This window comes from Dreissena polymorpha, chromosome 7, assembly GCF_020536995.1.
Source record: "Dreissena polymorpha isolate Duluth1 chromosome 7, UMN_Dpol_1.0, whole genome shotgun sequence".
Lineage (NCBI taxonomy): Eukaryota > Metazoa > Mollusca > Bivalvia > Myida > Dreissenidae > Dreissena > Dreissena polymorpha.
The window spans coordinates 33,468,310-33,476,136 of NC_068361.1; positions in this window are offsets into that span (position 1 = coordinate 33,468,310).

The following is a 7,827-nucleotide window of genomic DNA, read 5'->3' on the forward strand; positions in this document are numbered from 1 at the left end:
AATGTGGATTTTAGAAGGAGTTCGATGTTTAACTCGGTAAGCTTGCATTGCGACAGACATGCCTCAAATTACAACTTTACCCTGATTATGTCAAGGTCAATATTCTGGTCTAGAATCATGAATGTTATGTTGCCCTGTTGTTGCTTTTTATAAACGTGACCCACGCAAAATTGGTCATTATATTGTCATGAAGTACATTCTGAAAAAGTCTGCTCAGGATAAAGTCATATATGTGGCTTCGTGAGAGATGGCGACCTCTAACCCATTTATGCCTAGTGGACTCTCCCTTCTTTCTAAATTGGATCAATTTATTTTCAAAATTAGGGATGTCTAGTATATTTATTTTTATATTTAAAATATTTCTTAAAGAAATTCCTTTTAAGCAAACAGCGAAGACCCTGATGAGACACCAAATCATGCGGCGTCTCGTCTGAGTCTACGCTGTTGCCAAGGCCTTTTTTCTAGACGCTAGGCATAAATGGGTTAAGTTGACGTTTCAAGAGGCACGACAACGGACGTCGGACATGGACTGACCACCAAAACATTTTTTGAGCAACACAATGTTTTATTCGTTAAATACAAGTTACACGTTTTCAAGTTCTGTTATGCTTAATTGCGTAGAAGGTGAAAGAAACGTTCATTATATTTATATCTCTATTGTATATTGTACTAAAATATGTACGCACACAATGATGTTTGAGTGCATCTAACATTTTTATTGGACATAATCTGTGATATTTAGGCCTCACTGCACATACTTTTCAAATACAGTGTTGATAATTTTAAGTGTTAAATATATCATCGCATAATTATATGGAATAGAGTCCGTTCCCAAACATTAATATTTAATTGTTTAGTTCAAAATACTAACAAATGGTACGAAAAAGATAATGCTATATGTAAACGTATGTAAAAGGAGTAAATGGCGTAATTCGTAAACATATAAAGAAACGTACTTTAGGAATATATAGATGTGGAACTCCAGTTGCTCCAGCAGTATTGGGAATATATAGACGTGGAACTCCAGTTACTCCAGCAGTATTGGGAATATATAGACGTGGAACTCCAGTTGCTCCAGCAGTATTGGGAATATATAGACGTGGAACTCCAGTTGCTCCAGCAGCATTGGGAATATATAGACGTGGAACTCCAGTTGCTCCAGCAGTATTGGGAATATATAGACGTGGAACTCCAGTTGCTCCAGCAGTATTGGGAATATATAGACGTGGAACTCCAGTTGCTCCAGCAGTATTGGGAATATATAGACGTGGAACTCCAGTTGCTCCAGCAGCATTGGGAATATATAGACGTGGAACTCCAGTTGCTCCAGCAGTATTGGGAATATATAGACGTGGAACTCCAGTTGCTCCAGCAGCATTGGGAATATATAGACGTGGAACTCCAGTTGCTCCAGCAGTATTTAATTCCTATTATACATTCATTTGTGGTCCTTTATTTATGAGCGGCATAATACGAACCAATATACACACATAGTGAGAATAAAGATGGGGTCACCGCCTTAGAACGGACAATGCTAAACACTGTTGGTTTAAAGCGGTTTAAGAGCGCTCAACCTCACACTTGACCCAGCAATATTCATGATACATATTAGTGTAAATAAAATTTAACCCCATAGCATGGCAACTCAAATTAAACAGTAATACAATGGAATAAAAATGCATTGTTCTCCAAAAAAAAAAAGAAACAACTTGAAGACGCGTGATCTATCTGATCTAACAACATATTAAGCGATATTAATCGTTTTTTTTTTAGAGTATTCGTTGTATAAACTTAATCTCTGTATTGTGCTGCTCTACTGTGGTTATGATTTATGGTTTATTCAATATATACAATAGACAAACCGTCCATGAGTATACCTGATCAAAACATAGTAACATATATAAAGGCATGGCATGTGATCAGTATTGAATTCCATAAGTTTTTTAATAAAGTATCAATACATGAAAAGATCTAGGACACATTACATTTTGATTACAACATTTAGAATCTCTTTAACAATCAATGCTATAAATGATAACATCAAAAACAGCAAATACGAATCTACTAGAGAGCGAGAAGTCAAGTTGTAATGGGTAATGCATTTTATACAATTAATCATAATAATATTTATACAGTTTTTTTAATAATGCTTGATGTACATACATAGCTAAGTTTCTGTTGGTACTTATATTATCCGATTGCATTATTTCAATAAATGTTGTCATATTTGGTCTTTTCCAGTAATATTAATTTATATACAATTTCCTAATATCATCATATAAAGAGCATTCTAATAAAACATTATATGTAGTATATACCGACTGTTTGTCTTCATTATACTAGAAGTCATTTTCTATTAGTTGTATATTATGATGTGAGTATATTTGTATATCTTTATATAATTCAAGTTTATGTGTACTGGTCTGTTTATTAAATAAAGACCATAAAGTAAATCCGCTCATGGTAAAGTCGATCTCTTTAAGTTAGCGGTATTCCGTTTGTTCGCGGCAAAGCAGTGATTTCCCATTATTGTGGAATCCTTAAATAAAATTACTGGATGTAAAAGCATATACATAATTCACGTGTTTGTTTAAGAACAAAACGCATTAGACCATTCTCGTAAAGCTTATGTTGACGTTAAGTTAGATATATTTATTGTATTATTTGATAGCTTTCGCGAGATTTTAGATGTTGATATCATAAATATTGTTTGTACAGAACGAACAGTTTACGCTTTACGTGACACATACATATCAATCAGAATCAGTATGCCAGTCAATGTTAAATTAATATCCTAAATAGTTTGATTTTCAATTGCTGATGGATGGTCATAAATACGTTTGAATTATTTTCAATTGAGTATTATCTCAAATACGTTACGATTCAGCAAAGCAATACGATGGTTTTAATGTTATGTCATACGCATTTCATAATGGTAAAGGTTCGATGTGATGAATGTAGAAATCCAGGTGGATTCGAATTATTAATTTTATACCATCAAATTATTTTTTATTATTCTTGATGAACACAGAAAGGTAATTAAGACGTTAACAACGGCATTAATATAATTTTATAAAAAATATTATATTTGTGATTTGTGTGCACACACGGCGTCTAGAATTACGGTAAGCTCAAAATAATGCAAGTATGGTCAATGCCAACTAGTCGTTTTGAACATATACAAAATAACTTCTTATCAAGTACTTATATTAAATAAATTATAAGATGATAAGTTTAAAAATGCGTGTTCGATAACTCTCATGTACGTTGAATGACGAAGTGGAACTGAAAAAGCAGGCTATAGAAGGCAAAAATAGGTTCTTAAGCAAGGCATGCAATGTTGCCATGTACAGGTAATTTGCAATGTAATTTATAAAATGTAACACTATCGCCATTAAGTTCTTAAATCACAATTTCAAGAGAATGCTTTCCAAAAGATCTGACACATAGTCTTAAGTATGGTTACCTTTAAGCATATATTACAATAAGTGTTGTCATTGAGCATCAATAATTCAGACATCGTGAGTAGACAATTTGGATAAAAGGAACGGAGTGAAAATGATTTGACTTCGTTTTTTTGTTAATGTCTATTCTACAAAACACTAAAAACTTATGTAGAAAGAATCATAGAAAACAATATAATAGCATTTGCATCGTGTTTGTTTCGTAGAAATCGGATACGAAATAGATTTAATATTTTCGGTTAATTTCGTGAAGCATTTGAAATATTATTTCCCTATTATTTCCATTGATACTTCATATTCATTTTACCAAAACAGATTAGCTTGCTTTTTATTAGTACTTGCAGTATATTGGCTTAAATTTCTTTAGGTAATTTTCTCAAATATAATGCGATACTCAATCGAAATGTATGAACAAGATGATAACGTATAGACATGTGCTTTATGTGATAACAACATTAGCAATTACCTTTATGAAAAATGCTATTTCATAAATAATCAAGTGCATTGTGAAAAAACAACATTAGCGTTTTCTTCATTAAGTATCATTAAAAAGCAGTTCCAATTGATTACTGGATCACACGTTTTAAACTATTAAACTATGTCACGTTTTGCTGTCTTTTAATAAAGAATATGAGCCGTGATGAGTATGATTCATGAATGTGAGTCGATGACGTTGTTTTGTTTGTTCTCTCAGAACGGACCATTTTTTCCTTATTCACATTGACTGATTTATCTCGTTTCACTTACATACTCCGGCTATTCACCATACAAAGGATAGTAAACTTTTGGTATTCGCTGGTAACATTTTTTAAATGCGGAGTGCACACGCATAAGTGTATACTTGAATTAAGATTGATATTCGCTTGTAATGTGTTTTTAATTTTTCACAAGCCCAAATAAACTAATTGCCACATGGTTTTATTATTGCTTCGTCAGCCAACGATTTTAACAATATTCAATTTGTGATTTGTATGTACACACAATGCGTCTAGAAGTACGATTAGCTCAAACTCATGCAAGTATGGTCAATGCTAACTAGTCATTTTGTACATATAAAACAGAACTACTAAGCAACTACTTATATCAAATCAACTAATAGATGATAAGTTTAATAAATGCGTGTTCGATAACTCTCGTGTACGTTGAATGACGAAGTGGAACTGAAAGAGCAGACTATAGAAGGCAAAAATAGGTTCTGTGGCAAGGCATGCAATGTTGCCATGTACATGTAAGTTGTAAATATACGTTGACATCCCCTGCTCGTAACGACAAAAGCTCCGTTAGTAGCATAACTTCATTACACAAGTACTGAAAATGGTTTGCATTTGGATGTATTATCATACACAAAGAAAAGTATGGGTGAACGAAACAGGTCGGCTGCATTGAAATGTAAGTCAATGACGATAATAAACCTGTTACGTAAAATGCATATGACCGTCATACAATGCCCATGGAGTAAACCAAATAAAACAAAAATCATATGTATCAATCAAATTTTATATTTTCTATATTTTTTTTTATAAAATAGCTGATGTCGTTAGTTACTATTACAATGGCAAAACTCCATATCGGGACTTGTTGCTTTGTCGAACAGCCGAATGATGTCATGTATTTATTCTGTACTTTTGACAACCTTAATGATCACAAATTATAATTTTAAGTATGACATACGATGCTAAGCATGCCACGGAACATAATTATATCGACTTATATCTGTAAGAGTTTGCTTTTAATCGCAGTTAAAATATGTATTCAAAGACCATGCAGTCGGTTCTTATTTATATTATAAATATTCTAATCGTAAAGTTACAATAACGGGCATCCAGCGGAATGAATTCTTGTTTAAGCTGTTATGAATGTACAATAGACTTCGATTGAATGTTTGATTGTTTACGTGATGCTGATTATTACAGAGGAGTCGTTCATAGAACACGTTCTAAGATCAAGAACCTGTGACAATGTGAGAAACCTTAATAATACATTCAAATTCCATGAATTTAATATAGCAAATATTAAAACGTCTGAAACTTGATCAGGAGAGCGATTTGTGATCCTACCAAAAACGTTATTACGCAACAGTAGCTATAAACATACTAAACATACAAATTATTAAAACTTGTATTACTGCCATTAAACGGTCGAAAATTCAAAACATTTTACCAGCTTTAGTGGGCTAGCCGAACTACTAACTTACCCAAGAACTTATCGAAAACAAAATGCGAGTCTAAAACGATGTCAATCAAATGAATCTTATCCGAAAGAAAACGTGACGCGTGAATTGAAGACTTCACACACAATTACAGTGTGCTAGTATCGTAACCATCGGACATTTATTCAAACAATAACGTGATACGTTTTAAGTTATATGTATACAGAAAATGTGGTCAATTTAAAAAGCAACAACATAAGTATTTATACGGTTGGATTCACGTAGATGAAAAAACAGATACAAAACTAGAAAATACACGGTTGATTTATATTGTTCTCATAATATGTAACCATATCGCCATTACGTTTTTAAATCACCATTTCCAATAGAATGCTTTCCAAACGATCTGATACATAGTTTTAAGTATAGTTATCTCGAAGCATATATAACAATAAGTGTTGTCATTAAATATCAATAATTCAGACATGGTAAATATACAATGTTGATAAAAGGAACTTTGTGCAAATGATTTTATTTTATTTTTGTAATACCATGTTTTTTTCGCACACATTGGATACGAAAAATTGATATTACATTCCGGATATTTTCGAGTTGGATGTTCAGCAATCAATATACATTGTATGTCATGAACCATTTGACATATTCATTCCCATCCATGCTTAAAATTCATTTTAAGAAACATAGATTCGCTTGCTTTTTGTTAATATTCTCAGTATGCTTGCTTTAATAAATTGTTTTATGAATGGCAAATATAATGCTTTATTTAATCAAAACGACTATTTTAGAAAGAAGACAAGTGCTTTATGAAACTAAGAACATTAGCGTTTTCTTTATCATTTAGTATTTACACACAGTTTTATTAGGTTAATGGTTTACATGCACATGTATACACCAGGGCAACAGATAAGGTTCTTTTTATCGTTTTTACGATTTGTATTTGACAGAAAAAGAATTGAAATTAAAAATCAATCGTACAGAAAACGATTATGAAAATGAAAAACGAATTGATATCGATTCTACGTCGTTTTATTTGTTCCGTTTTCCGCCGTACCGCGTTTAATTACAATTAGTGTATTGTAACCTTTAGTGCGATCGAAATAATTTCAGTTAGTTCATATAAACACCGTTTTGGGCCGGTGTCAATGTAAAAAGTTACTTCCGAAGAAATAAGTTCGGGAAAAGGTTTGCTGTTAAACGCGGTGGGGTTAGGAAACTTTTATAAACGGCGTGCGCGCCCAATATTTCACAATTCGTTACGAGACCCAAACCGTCGGGAATAGACATTGTGAAGAGTATACTATCACATTTAATAGCGCAGGTGACATTTTCTGAAATATTCGGCTAAAAACAACGCTGCGATGCCATGTCTCAAAAACTAACAACATCGTGATTTCCACTGGCTTGTCATCGATTGAGTGGGTTTGGCAATGTGAGTATGATCTGAGACTGCAAGGCAGGAGTGTTGAAACTGGTTTTAACAAAATGACTCCATCATCCATTTGTCAATATACAATTAGTACTAATATTTGCAAACAACCATTGTCTGTGTAAATATATAGTGACTTAATTTGAATAAGAGATGCTGAGAATTATCAATATCCAAAAATAAAGCGCTTATCTGATCCAGAAATATATATATACGTTTTGATCAAATTGTAAAAAAGTAATTGACAAATAGATAGTTTTGAGGGGAAAAACTAATTGTTACAAAAAGCTTGCAGTGAAAACTAATTGACCCAAAATATTATCTGTTGCCCTGATACACAATGTCACGTTTTGTAGTCTTTCAATGAAACATCTGAACCGTGATGCATATTATGTACTAGTCGATGACGTTGCTTTTTTGTTCTCGAAAATGTGACTGTTGTTTCCTTATTTCACATTGACATATTGCTTACGTTTACATTTTTGACAACAAATCTCGCTTCACTTGCATACGCCGACAATACACCATATATACTGCATCAACTCTGGAATTAAGGATTGTATACTTTGGGCATTCTCCGCAAACGGACTGCACACGCACTATTGCATACTTGATTAGAGATTGATATCCGTTTGTAATGTTTTGCAAAGTTATACATCCCTCAAATGAACTAATTGCCACATGTTTATACCATCGCGTCTACAGCCAATGCCTTAGGACAATATAATGTAGCAGGACAAATCACTTCTGAAGAAATAGCAGAAACA